Here is a 14476-nt window from a genome sequence, read left to right on the forward strand (position 1 = left end):
TGCTTCATATTTATGTGAAAAATTATCTAATCTCAACAGATTTCTTGTTTCTGTCTTTCCAAGACAATTGCAAGTTATTTTTAATGCCACTGAAAAAGAACTGAGAAACAGCTCTGCAGAAACTAAAAAAAGCTACAGGATCAGGGTGAGTTCAGAGCAGCAGCAGAGACCCAGCATGCTCCAAATGGACCAGGGAACGTTCAAGTCATCCTGGAAGTATGGATGAGAACTAGTAATTCCTCAGTGCCTTTCTCTATTCTCCCTGTTGTTTTTGGAAACCCTTAGCAGTTACAATCTATTTATAGTTCACTCTGTTTTTGTAGTTTATCTCTGCTATAACATCATGTCCTTTGTCCTGACTGCACAATACCAACCCAAAGGAATTCTTCATGGCTGGGTTCTCACCTCCTGCTTTATTAGCATGCTTTATTAATAGAAAGAGGGACCAGACTACTCTCATCAGGCCGCTTAGCTGGATGAACATGCTCTCTGTTCATGATCCAGCTCTTAGCACACTACTTAAAATGGGCATTTTTGGGTATGTGGCCCTACCACAGAGTAGTTCAGTTACTCAGTTGTTTTAATGTTTATTTAATTTTAAATGTCAGTATATTTATTACACAGGATTTATTATATTTTCCCTTCCGTAGTGAATGTTCCTGGGTGTATTTGAGTGTATTTAAGCAAAAAACATAACGATGTAAATATCTGATGTGGAGACGCAAAGCAAGGATGATTCAACAAATTCGAAAATGAAGGAATTGTTTACATTGGTCTAAGATCCCCAGACCCCAAGCAAATAGATGAACTGAAACAAAGGCCATTCAAGCTGAGTATATCTGAAAAGGATGCAGCAGTTGTATCCATTTTCCCATGAAACAATTCTGCAGTGACTGGATGGAAAACATAACACCTGTATTGTGGGGAGCTGGCCCGGGTAAAATGGCCCAGGTAGGTGGCAAAGGAAGTCCCTGAGATGAATTCTGTATTTGTAGGCTGAGCTTTCAGTCACCAAACCCAGGCCTTAACAGAAAACCCTAAGTAAGGGGAGTACGGTGACCAGGAAACTTGGAGAGGTGATCCCTGGCAGTGTGACCACAATGCAGCAGATGGAAAGCCCGGGGCACCGGGAACTGGAAGGCATCGTCTGCAAAAGACTTCTTCCTGCTGCAAGGTTGCTCCCCTTGGCAGCTGGTCTCAGCAGAAGGAGTGCAGCCTTTGACTCAATGCTTGCAGCCATGCCATAGCCAAGAACTGGGGCTGCTGGAGGATGAAGGGACGTTATCAACCACAGAGAAGGGATGGCACCACTGCTCCCCCAGCTCCATGCTGGCCAGCTGCAGTGGAGTGGGGACTCTGGGAGGTCTTGTGAAGTCTGGGATTGTGCCATTTGCTGCCAGGGTGGGTAGCATTCCTTGGGTGCAGGCCCACCATCCATCCTTCAGGGGAGCCAGTCCCACGTATCTGCTCTTCTGCACTGAGATGAGGACATGGGGAACGGACCAATTTCAGTAAACAAGAAGTTCCTGGACAAACTGCCAGCTGCTTGAAACTTAGATTTAGGAGTCTTATTCAGAGATAAACTTTATGAAAAGATTATTTAGAGGATTAGTTCATATGGTATTTTTAGCAAAATGATAGCTGAAGAAAAGCAAAAAGGGCTTACTTTGGGTTTGTTTAATAAATGAAAAGAGCAACATTACCATATACTTTCCATATACGCATCAGTACAGCAGCTGGCACCATCCGGACATCTCAAGTTACTATCCTCCTGCAGTCCTGTGTACAACAGCAAACTGCTCCTGGGCCAGTGGAGCCAAGGAGACATTTATGTTTCTGCATAGAAAGCAGGCACCAGCATGGACCTTACCCTCTCCTCATCTACAGTAGGACTGCAGACCTCACCACCTTCCCATGGGGTGAGGGGGGCAGAGCCTATCCCACTCACTGCCCCATCCAGCACAGGCTGGTGGAGCAGGGGTGCAAGGTGTTACACCTGTTGGAGCAGTTTGTGGAGCCGAGGAAGGCTGTCTGTCACACACCTCATGCTTGGCACGCCCTGGTTATCACTCTCCCAGCCTTCATCCCAGCTTGGGGGATGTTTAAAGGCAACTTCACCAAACTCTTTCTGCTTCAAAATCATTCTTCTTCTTTCTTTCCAGCATTATGATTAAAATGGCAATTTGTACTAAAGAACCAGTAATGCCTCATTCAAATTCCTCCTGGTAACAGCATTTGCTCAGACAGGTGGCACTGGTAAGCAATATGTCAGCTTTTTTCGCCTTGTTTATCTTCTGGAAGTCTAAGGTGTTCCCAGCTAATCCTTCACTGATTTTTCTATATCCAGGGAAGTTTCTCTCTTGTTTTTTCCGTCACATGATGCTTTGTTCTGATATTATTCTGCTCCACTTCAGTTTTCCTTCCTCTGAGAATGAACCTTTCAGGAAAGCCCTGTTTGCTTCTGGACAAAACCAGAAACTTGAAAACCTCTGTGTACAATATGAGAAATCCCTGCTCCCACTGCTCTCCTGTTCCATAAAGCCAGCAGTGCAGGAGGAAACTCTAGCCTTGTGACCAATACAAGGAAGCCTCAGGCCTTGCAACCACAGTCCCAGCTGTGATCCCTGATAGTTCATACTGTGCCAAGATTTTCTAGAGGTTCATTGACTCGGGCTGTGTCCAGACTTCTGTGTACAGAGGCTGCAGAGTTTTTGCCAGGAAGGGATTACAGCACATTCTTGAGAAGCATGTTTTAAGAGGCAGTGGGCACAGGCTGAACCACAGGATGTTCCCTTTGAACACGAGGATACATCGTTCTAGCGTGAGGGTGACTGAGCACTGGAACAAGCAGCCCAAAGAGGTTGTGGAATCTCCACCCTTGGAGCCATCTGGGAGTGATCCTGGGCAACCTTTTCTAGGTGAACCTGCTGGAGCAGGTGATCTTGAGAAGTGCATTCCAGCTTCAACCAATCTGTGATGATTCTGTGTTTCTTTTTCCCTGCAAAGCTCCAAGCAGCAGTAGTCTGTGTCACCTGTACTTACTCATTCCCCCGGAAATGCAAGTTGGGTTTGCCTGACTTCTGCTCTGCTTTCTTATGCTTTTGTCAAAAAATACTCTGTGTGTGCAAAAAAAGATATGGGAGTGCCAAATAGCAAAATTATTCCTGTTCTCTGCATGCCGTGGGGGTGCCACACCAGTTTTGTTCACCAGGCAGTGGGTCTAACCCCCATGAGAGATTGTCACGCTCATACCTGAGATGGACAAACCTTCACTCACCTCCAGGCTGTCCCAGAACCATCGAATCACAGAATGGCTTGGGTTGGAAGGGACTCTAAAGGTCATCTAGTTCCAGCCTCCCTGCCATGGGTGGGGATGTCACCAGGTTGCTCAGAGCCCCATCCTGCCTGGCCTTGCTAAGCCACCACAGCTTACTCTGTTGGGGCACCCTGGAAAAAGGGCAGCTCTGACCCAAACCTACACAAACAAAATAACTGCACAAGAAGTTGTGAAGTAGCAACATGAGAAATTGCATAAAAGAGGAGGATTAAGTATATGGTGAAAGGGAAGCAGTAGTTTAAAGGAATTGATGACCCAGGTAGAAAGTGCAGAGGTTATACTCTGTGCTATCATGCCACTGATACCACATACCACTGTTAAACTGGCAGAACTGGGGTTGGGGGTTAAGAGCAAACAGGACAGCCTGTTTGGAAAGGGATGAAGATGGTTAAGGAAAAGGGCATGGGAGGACACAGTATTGCCTGCTGCCAGTTTGCTCTGATGCAAGGTGGCTGGCAGTCTCTGCTCACTCTCGCCAGGGCTCCTTGGTTTCTTCTTGTCCCAGGCTGCTATTTGCTGCTGCCTCTGCTTCCCTCCCTGCCTGAAGGTGGGTTTGGCCTTGCTGAGAGCAAAGAGCAGCTTGTGGAACAAAGACTTGCTTAAAACTCTGTGCACCCATGTGAGCGGGTCAAAGGGAAAGATGTGCAAAGCAGGCAGCAGGCACAGAGGGAACAGCTTAGCTGGCACAATGACGGTGCAGGGCCAGCTCTCCATGGGAGAGCTGCTGAGCTCCTCTGGTGCAGACCCTGAGGAGCTGTGGAAGAGATGGGACAAGTCAGGGGGCAGAGGAGAAAGTGATCATCTCCTTGGAATGCTGGTCATGCCTAGCTCTGCATTGATCACTTCCACCTCCTCCTGAGGGCAGAGGCTCCACTGTGCCACCTTCCCCAGAACCGTGGCAGCCACAGACGGCTCCGTCCTCACTGCCACAGCTCACACTGGCATCCAGGCATCCTTTTCCCCGCTGATGCAGCCTTCAACTCCTCCCATGCTTTGCAGCCATAGAGTAATTACAGAGAAGCTGAGTGAGGTTTGCAGCCACCTCTGAAGGCTCCTAGCAGAAGAAGAGCCTGGGCAAGACCCTCACCAAAGGGCATGAGAGGAGAAGGGCTTCCTGATGGGCTAAAGAGGCAGGAGGTGTCCTTTTTCCTTGGTCCTCCTTGTGAACAGCTCAGGAGGCAGCTCTGACTGTCAGCATTGTGATGCCAAGCCACAACCTAGGGGTAGAAAAAACCTGTCTTCATGAAAGCCATGAGTGCCCACGAAGTGTCTCCAGGACTGTCCCTGAGGGCAGTATTTCAGAAGTTGTTCTCCTGAGCAGAGGAAAATTACATCAGAGGCGTGACAGGGAAGCTGCTGTACTGTGTCCTCCTTACACCACATCTGCTGCTGTGGTGCCCATGACACAGTGGTGAGGTCAGGCATGCAGCTGGTGCTCTCCTGGCAGAAGTGGCCTTCCCTTTACCATTCATTTTTCTCAGAGGAAAGAACAAACACTGTATGCATGCATACACAGGTGTGTGTGTGCCTGGGTGTGCCCACCTTTGGCTGAGGCTTGTTGGTTCAGTGGTGCCACACTGTTGGCTGGCAGTGGTAGCAGACTGTGACAGCAGACAGACAAGGTGGCACATCACTGAGGTGATGGCTTGTTTGTGGAGACCTGATGAAAGACAAGACCTGAGGCAAAGGCCCCTGGCTAGAAAAACTCAATCGTGAGGAGTGTTTGCAGAAGAAGCAGGAATGCAGTGAGCCTTTATGGGGACACAACATGTGAGCAGTGTGACCCTGGGACCAAGGAGAAAAATGAGGTGCAGGGATGGAGAGAAAACCCTGTAAGAGTTCATGCGCACACAGGCATCAGCCAGACTGGTACAGAGTGGCATCTTTCTAACAGCAAAACCTTCACCACGTCACACTGAACTCAAGAAGCTCTGAGGGTCAGAGCAGGGGTTTGCATCACCAGGTGTCGCCATGGTGTGGTGGGAACCACCTGAGCACAGGCTCCTGGCCAGCTGCCATGCCATGGGAGCAGGGAAGTCTTGTCCCCAGGAGGGGACTAATGAGGTTGCAGAAGTAAGGGGAAGCACAATTGCTCATCCAGTGGCTGTCACTTTCAAGTACAGATAAATAATGTTGAAACTCAGCGTTGTTGACTGTTAGAGCAGATTTAATACAGCCACCACTTTCATATATCATCTGTAGGGACATGGTATTCCTGTACCCTCTCATTCAGCCTGTGTCTCTGATCACTCCTGGTGCCTGCTTAGAAAACCTTGGGTCATTCCTTTGGAGCTTCTGAAAATTTTCAGACAGGTTTTAACTTCTCACTTTCTATGCAGCAGTTTCATTTAGACCAAGGGGCTATTTCTTAAGATTATTTTTTTGAGATTATTTTTTCATAGATTTCACTGTTTCTGGGAACTCCAAGAAAATCACAGTGCAAACTGAAGTTTAAACAAAGTTGTTGTGTGCTATCATATGACTCACTTGAAAGCTTTCCTCTTAACTATTGCCACCTGTAATTATCTCAGAGCACACACAAGTATTACAGGATGTTCTTGATAACGTCAGAGTTTGGAAGTCTGCAGTGTATTTCTCCCTGCTCAGTATCTGTCAGATTTATTTTTCATTGGGCATGGCTATGCGGCCTGTTGGAAGCACAGATCAGCCCAACAGAGCACCTGTGTGTGAACCACCACAAAGTACATCCACCCTGGGAAAGGAGTCTCTGCTGAGCTCTACCTTCCCAAACTGACTGAAACTCCTGCTGGGTGTTGTCCTTGATGGCTGTATTTCTATCTGCTACTCCCTTTGGCCTGTGGCATTCAAGAAAACAAGAAGTGAAGCCACACGTCCCACACACCAGAAGTGCCTGATGCACAGGAGTGCCCATGCGCTACCAGGAGCAACGTCAGGCACAGAGTCTGTGGTCAGTGTGGCTGTAAGGCTGCTAGTGCTGGGTAAAGATGATGCATAAACGTGCTCAGCTGATTATGGTTTAGCCAGAAAGTATTGAAGAGACATAACAGTATCCGTGCTGGCTGAGGTCCCTCCCTATCTGCAGGTTGGGTATGAACTGTCATGCCAGGGCTGGCCTTGAAACTAATGTAAAAGCAGAGCTGGCATAGATCCTATGTCACGTGCACTCATTTGACAGGAACATGAGCTGGGCTCCGGGCCAGTTTTGAATGCTGCCTGAACCGGGAACCAGCACTGGTGTCACCGGTGTGGGACAATTTGGCTGCAGGTCGCAGAGAAAACATGCCCTGAAATTAGGAGGGAAAGCTGAGATCACAGTATCTTCTGCTCTTACCAAGGGGCAGATGCAGTTAAAAATTAACATCTCTGTGATATAGCTGTGACCTGGCCCAACAGTATTACATGCATTGTGCATTACATACTTGGTTGAATGTGTGTCTGAGAATAGCCACTCACCTGGCTATCTCCACAGGTATGACTAACCACTCCTCCCACCCACTTCCAACCTTAGGGACTCAGAGAAAATTTAATGACAAGTTAGGCTCACAATTTCCTGGTATACTCATAGGCCACTTACTCTTGTATTTATGGGAGCAGCCCAATAATTCAGAAGTTATCAGTAATCTCTTGTACTGAATGGACAGCTTGCTCCATAGGAGAGTAAGGACATGCGTTTTACAAGGTCACTTAGTCCAAAATACCTCCCTTGAGAGCTGCCTGTGCATTGTAAAACTGCCAGTGCTGCCAGCTCTGCTGCCTCAGTCTCGGGAAAGCAGAGTGGGACCAGTGGTGCTGGCGTGGCTGGCCATGCAGGGCATGGGCAGTCTGTCTCGCCATCACCTGCTGAGTAGTGCCAGACCCTGCCTGCAAAAACACTGCCCCCATGTACACACACACAGGGACATGCTGCTGTTCTACTGTTTGAAACTGTGGCTCCTTCTGTGAATGCTTCCTACACTTTGTCCTTGCTTTTATCTTGATCTGATTAACAAGCTGAGCTTCAGCAGTGACTTAACTTGCTTGAATTCATGTCTTAGTTTCAGTCCACTGAGAATGGCTCTTTCACAGGGAGCTCCCCTGCCTTCACTTAGCCAATTCTTCCCAAATCAAAAGTGGACCTGCTCTGGCTGAGCAGCGTCCCCATGCTGGGTTTATCTTTCACCCGTACAAAGTGCCAAGTTCAATGATCTCATTCCACCCACTCCCTTAGCTGTAAAGTGGCTCAGTTTTCCCATGGATATTTCACTTCAAAAGATGCTTGTTGAAGAGCCAATCAACCCTACAGTGCTCAAGGGTCACATTTCACTGAAGCATGTGACTCACCTACCACTGCCCCAAACAGGATATCTGATGGTGACTATCACTGTCTCGTTGCTTCTTCCACCACCAATGTCCACCTACTGCCTCATTTCTTACTGTGGAGGCCATTATGAAGGCACTTATGGCAGCAGGGAAGGGAGCACTGAAGCCCACTGGGCAGCACAGATGGACAATTAGCATGGGAAGACTCAACCAGAAAACATTGCTCTCTATTTCCTATTTCATGTGGTATGCATTTGGCTTCAAATTTTCATGCTAGCTAGTGTCCTTATCCTTGACTCCCCTCACTTCTCTGACCAGCCTCTTTAGTGTACTTCTAGCTAGTCCCACTGAAATTTCAGCAGTCCTGGGGCTAAAGTGAAGCAGGGCTGTCTGCATTCATGTTGGATTGGTGGAGTTCAGTCCGAATTCCCTACCAAAGGCTGATGGCCTGTCTATGAATGTTGGGTCTATATGTTCCCTTTGGACTTAAACTACTGACGCCTTCTTGCCATCGCTTCTTGATGGTTTTCTTTACTCTTGCAGACCCTGAGAAACTGTGTTTATTGTGTTTGTATTATCTCATTTGCAGCTGCAAGTGGATTTGTGTCATCAGTATATTTCATTGTCTCTCAGAAGTGTAGAGAGATGCCCAAATGTTCACAAAACCAACTTACAAGATATCAAAACCCAAACATTTACAACACAAGCTAAGAAATGGAAATAAAACTTGAGAGCAGGAACTTTTAGCTTGTCCCGAAGGGAAAACTTTGGACCACCTGCCATAACAAGAAGTGTTGGATACCTGCTCCTCTACTGGGAGCTCCTCTACTTCCAAGTACCTGGGATGTCAGAGGCAGCAGGCTTGAACATGACATCTCACAGACCAATGTGCCATTTCTCAGCTACAAAAGGACTGTTTTTTCAAGCAATTTGAGCAGAAGAAATAGCTTCATTTCATGCTGAGCAGAAAGCTCTTTTAGAAACATAAATGTGCAGACTAATAACAATTGTGTAAACAAACACTGACAAACTGCATCACAGCTGTGTGTTTATGATACTTAATTCCCCAAAGATTCAAGCTTGCGAAATATAATTGAACTCCTTTTGCATTCAGAAAAAAAATATTCAAACCCAGAGTCAAGAAGCCTTTCCTTAAATCTATTGCTTAATTTGGGTTGATCCCCAATTACAATTTTCCTAGGTCAGTATTAACTGCTTTAGTGTTCTTTTTAATAAGTATTGTGTGTTTGATTCCAAGTCTTCTGTCATTTAAAAAGCAATTTATGATGCCAGGAGATATAGGTGTGTTTACTTATTTCACAGAAGTGCTAGAATGATGCTTTAGCTGAGGACCATATGGAAAATCCAAGAATATTGTTCATAATGACACTGAAGTTGAAGACTTCTGGCATGGTGTAGCTGGGGGAATTCTGTAATTGCCTGTCTCTCATTAGACCACAGTCACACCAGTGATCCTAACAGCTGCATGGTGATGTGCAAGAAGCAAGGCTGTCAGAAATTCAGAAAAAGCAGTTCTCATAATGTTATACCAACTGTTACTCTATTAGGGCTGGGTTTAGAAAACCCAGTCCTCTGGGTAATGGTATTTTACTGCCTCAAGGATCAAACAGGATTTCTGAAGGGGTTGGGCCAAAAACAGGGGTAGCAGGAGGAGTCACAGGGGACTGTCACAGGGGTTTGAGTCAGGGCAGAGAGGTGAGTTAGGGAACTTCAATAGGGAGCAACTGGTCTCAAAGGACAAGAGCAATCTCTCCTCATGCCCTCCTGTTCCTGTCCATCTTCCCATGTCCAGAACACTTTGTCCCAGAGCAGCCTTGTCTGATGAGACACAGGGTCACCATCTTCTTCACACAACCATCCACCCCTCAGGGAAGCATCCCTTTCTCCCCCTCCCGTTGGGACACCTCTGAGTAGCTGCCATTCCCACTGTGGAGGTGGAGAAAGGCATGGGCCAGGACAGAGCTCCAGAAAGCAGGAATCTGGAGCCCCCTGATGATGGAAATAGTTATGAGATGTGCTGCTCCCTTGTCACCTTCACTCTCCTCCCAGGCTGCTCACAGCAGCAGCACTGGGAGCAGAGACCTATGGAGGTGGGAAGGAGACATCCCTGCTCTGATCCCTGCAGGCAGGACAGCCTCCGCCCCTGCCACCTCTTTTGCTCCTTCACTGAGCCTGGTGAGGTGCCAGGGATGGCCCCATGCCCCACACCATGCTGTGCAGCTGTGATACCCTGTCTGAGCACAGCAGTAAGTACGTGATTGATATGTGTAATCTAGGAACTTATTAAGCAATCACACTCCCAAGACTTTACTGCAAAATTAAATGCTTGTAATTAACTACATATTAAAGTCTTGAAACAGGGCCAGTTCCAAACTGCAAACCTGCTTGCTACTTGCCAGTTTGCTTTCTCCTATGTTTTTTTCTTTCTTCCCTTTCAAATTCACAAGCTTTTTTTGAGCTGTACTTCACATGAAACCTACTTAACTTGCCTCTTCCTTCTTATCCAGGCATGAAGCAGCTCCCATTCCTGAAGAGCTGCTGGTCCAAAAAAAGCTTCTACACATGGGACAGAAGGAGTCAGTGTGTTTAAACCAACTCAGAAGTGGCCATGCCCAGGCTGAGAACAGCGAAATAGGTACCACCTCAGCCCCTGACAGGTGGCTTTGGGTGCAGTTACCCAGTATGTTGTGACAGCAAAGCCTACCTTCACCACCAGCAGAAATGCATGTTATGACACAGCCTCAGTCCCCAGTTCACCCCATCCTCAGTTGTTTATCAAGTCCTCTGAATAGGATCTAGCCTTGTAATACCTATACTGTTTGCACAGCTTGTCTCAGGTAGGTCCTGCTACCTTTACAGCAGGTATCAGTAGTTCAACTATGCAAAGGAAGTAACAAACCTAAGGCTTAGGCTGCAAACCCGTTTGGGATGGGGCTTGTTCTTTGCAGTCACACAGGGCTGCTCAACAGGAAGCTGAAGCCCTGGGAACCATGGGCTTCCCAGTCTGGGTGGCTGAGGTGTCAGGCTGGGTAGAGACACAGGGATGACTGCAGATGGCATGTGCTGTACCTGTGCTGTGACATCCCAGAGCTGGCAAGGCTGGTCTGGCCAGCTCCATCCCTGGCTCTGCTGATAGACGTAGTTATCCTTCCAGACACCTCTTGGAGGAATTTTATAAAGTGGTTGGATGGGTGGGCTCAGGAAAATTCTCTGATCAGCATTTAAGAAAACCTGTGTGTTTTTCCTGAAGTGCCTAGCACACCCTCCAGGCTCTGTGCCAGTAGTTACAGGGCTGCCTGGACTCCTTTGCTCACTTCAGTAACCTGTTATCAGTGCACCCTTTGATAAGAGCGGCTCTACAAACCCCAAGCACACTGTGGGGTGACCTTGCCATCTCCTTGGGAAGTCAGATCAAAGTAACAGGACCCGAGGGACCACGGCACAGGTTCACAACAAGCCAAGCTGCCCAAGGACCAGCTCCTTCTCCCTGGGTAGCTCAAGCATCCTCATCCTGGCCCAAACAGTGCTCACACAGCGCCCCAGCAGCCCATGAGGCCAAATGCCAGTAGTACAGGAGCTCGGCATGTTCCTGCTCTTGGCAAAAGTCATGCCACCTCATGACTGCAGAAATGAAACCTTCAGAGGACAAACTGCAGAAACACGTCATGCCCTGTGCCATGGCAAAAGCTGAGGAGTAAGAACTGTGGACTGAGCTGTCTTTGTCACCAAGGGAGATATTCCTAGGTTGCACAATACTAGGTGGTAATTAATGTTCAAGGAAGAAATGAGTTCAAGCTGTGACTTTTGGATCTAGATGCAAATAATCTTAAACTAGAGGGCTTTGCCAAATATAGTGTGGTTATCATCTAAGAAAAATGTGTTAGTAGTATGTGAGCCAACCGTAAAGTACACTTTGTTTCTCTCAGTTATAAAATAAGTTCTCATGGTGCAAATAAATATCAGGTGCAAACATGAGCTTTTTGAAAGAACTTGAGCAGACTAAAAACAAGGTGCATAGGCTCCCTCTACAGTCAGTTCTTAGAGATCCAGGTCTCAGTGCTGACACAAGCTCCAGCTGCTATTAGCAGCTCTGGGTGTATAGATCTGCCATTAAGCACCGCTGTAGGCTCCTGCTCCACAGGTGGATATATATCCAGAGGTAACTAGATGTTACATGTTCAGCTTTTACATGGCTGACATCAGCCCAGGTGAAACGGTACGCAAAAACTACAAGACAGATGATCTTTCCATCACCACAGGGACACCCTGCTTCTTCCTAGCTTCCCTCTCCCAGCAGCTTGAGCCATGTGGTCCTGTGCTTTCCTTTGTGCTGAATTTTCCATAACCCTTCACTGAGCCCCTGCAACTGACTACTGCAGACAGCATCAGCCTCTGTCTACTTAGCAAGTTGACTCATTCATGGTGTACAGGACCAACAAGTGCCACGACAGGCTGTAGGAAAGGGGATGAGGCCCTTGCACCAAGAAACCAGACTGGCAAAGCCTGGCTGAAATACCTGCACCCCACTGAACAGGCAGTGCATCTCAGTGGTGCATGATTTGCTGTTTTTATGGATGTGACCAGTGACTCTCCATCACATTCCTCTGAATCAAGCATGTCCTGCTTGGGTACATGGTAGCATGGGATTATGACAGACAGTATGCTCAGAGCTCCCTGTTAAAAATCTGTGTGCTTAATACATTCACAGGAAACAGAGTTAAGAGAAGGTCCAAATACACAGCTAAGTACTGAACCAAAATAATCACTAAATGGCAAGGATGAAAGAATGACTCAGTAGAAAGAAATCAATGCAGAAGTGTTTAGTTGTGCAAGAAGGTTTGTAGGACAACATGTCAGGAAGCACCTGAATGGAAAAGTTCGTCTAAGGCACCTCTAGCAAACTGTTTTAGCCTAAATTCTCAAAGATCTGAAAACCATTTTCTCTGAAGATCTAACCTGCTAGATCTCTCTGCCTCAGTTTCTCAGTCTTCATGAGTGATTTAATGAGAAGATGCTTTCAGATCTTTGCATTGGGGCTGTTGTTTGGCAGCCAACAGCTATTTATACAATCATTATCAGTATGCCTTTTATCTGTAATTTTTTTACAGGAGTAGGTTTGGCTTTGTTCGCATTTCACCAACGTTTCGAGCCTACATCTAAAGCTCAGGAAGGTCAGAGTACAGGAACATTTATCTTTTGAACACTGACGCGTTTTAAAGCAGTCATGGTAATGCTTCACTACTGCAGGTGAAGGGATTACTGATTATATCCAGCAAACCTGTCACACTTGACACTATTGCATGAACCTGCCACTGCAGAGTGATATGGGTCTTCTGTCAGGGGCACAGATGCCCTCTGCTAACAGAGCTGCTCTGGCTTTTTTTCACTTTGCTCGTCTGGCTGAATTACCTGTTACATGCTGATTGATGCTGTGCTGCATCTGTGCTGATAAATGGGTAGGCTGGAGGCAATGGCTCACATCTGTATACCCCATCTTTTCCCTCCTGACTACCAGAAACAGCCTGCCTGTCATCACCTCCCCAAACCTGCCTGGGTGTTGTGTGGTGCTAGCAGGAATCAGGCAAAACAGTACTGGGGACGGTGGTAAAGATTAAGCACCGTGGGCATGGGACAATACTTGAGCCCATACACAGTCATGTTCAGTTTTTCAGTACAGGGGTCACCCTGGCAAGCTCTCGTGCTGCCTCCATTCACATGCAGTCAGATCCACCAGAAGAACTGCATACATGCTCACTGCTTGCTCTGTCCCCCACAAAGTGGAAAAAAACATGCTAAAAACATCTTAAAGACGTCTTACTCAAGAGTCCCCTGCCTTTATATTGGTGGGATGGACCACTCAGTTCCTCGAAGACTGGTGAGACCATACACAGGAGAGAGTCTGGTTAGGATTATTTGAGGGCAGCTTGGATGACAGTAGGGAAAACCTCTGGACTTTATGCAATATGTAAAGCTACTAGTGGTCACTCCCACTGTAGGACAACACTTTCCTTCCTGACGATAAAAGAGGATACTTGAGTGACAGTGGAGGTTTTCCAGAAGAAATAACATTAATCATAATCAGAGATACAACCTTCTACCAGCATAACTGGCATGTGAACCCCATACTGGCTGCTTTCTTCTTGCTTTCACCAGCATGAAATTACAGTAGGCAGAATCAGGAAAGGGAGTAAAGCAGATTTCTAGAGTTCATGCACTTCTTGTTTCACTTAATTCAGTTTTGGCTGAGATAGGCTTTAGATGGTAACCACTGCATCAATTATGTGCACTGCTGAGTAGTCTGTGTGCAGAAGGGTGCAAGGTTTAAAAACTGCTGGTGCAGTGAGCTCCTTGAGCATTAACAGGGGGAATAGTCTGTTCTTGCTTCTAATGAAACCAGATTGAACAGAGATATGTAAACTCTTCAGTTGTACACAGTCAAATGGCTGGTCTTTTCTTAGCTGCAAAAGATATTTATTGCAAAGGAGCAGTCCTGTTTGTGATTCATGGAATTTCCTAGGAATGCTGGTCACTGTAACTCAAGGGCACTTGTTTTTAATAGCCCTTTAAAATATTACATTACTTATCACCTCTGTTTTCCTCATTATTTAGTTTTGTGCTTCATAAAACTCAGAGAGCTCCCTGAGTGCTCCTCAGGGAAAAATTAACCCAGGGACAGCAGCCTGCTCAGAGGTTCCCTTCAGAAGCACTAACCAAGCTACAGAGTCTTTGTCTGGCTTAGAAAGATTTGCAGATGACAGAAAGATGGCAGAACATATTCAGGCAGAAATTGTTGCCCATAGATGTTTTTCGTCCACATCCACACTTTTGATGTTCAGC

This window comes from Corvus kubaryi, unplaced genomic scaffold (assembly GCF_017639235.1).
Source record: "Corvus kubaryi isolate FWS band 111438036 unplaced genomic scaffold, C.kubaryi_AGA036_p1.0 split3-73, whole genome shotgun sequence".
NCBI classification, from domain to species: domain Eukaryota; kingdom Metazoa; phylum Chordata; class Aves; order Passeriformes; family Corvidae; genus Corvus; species Corvus kubaryi.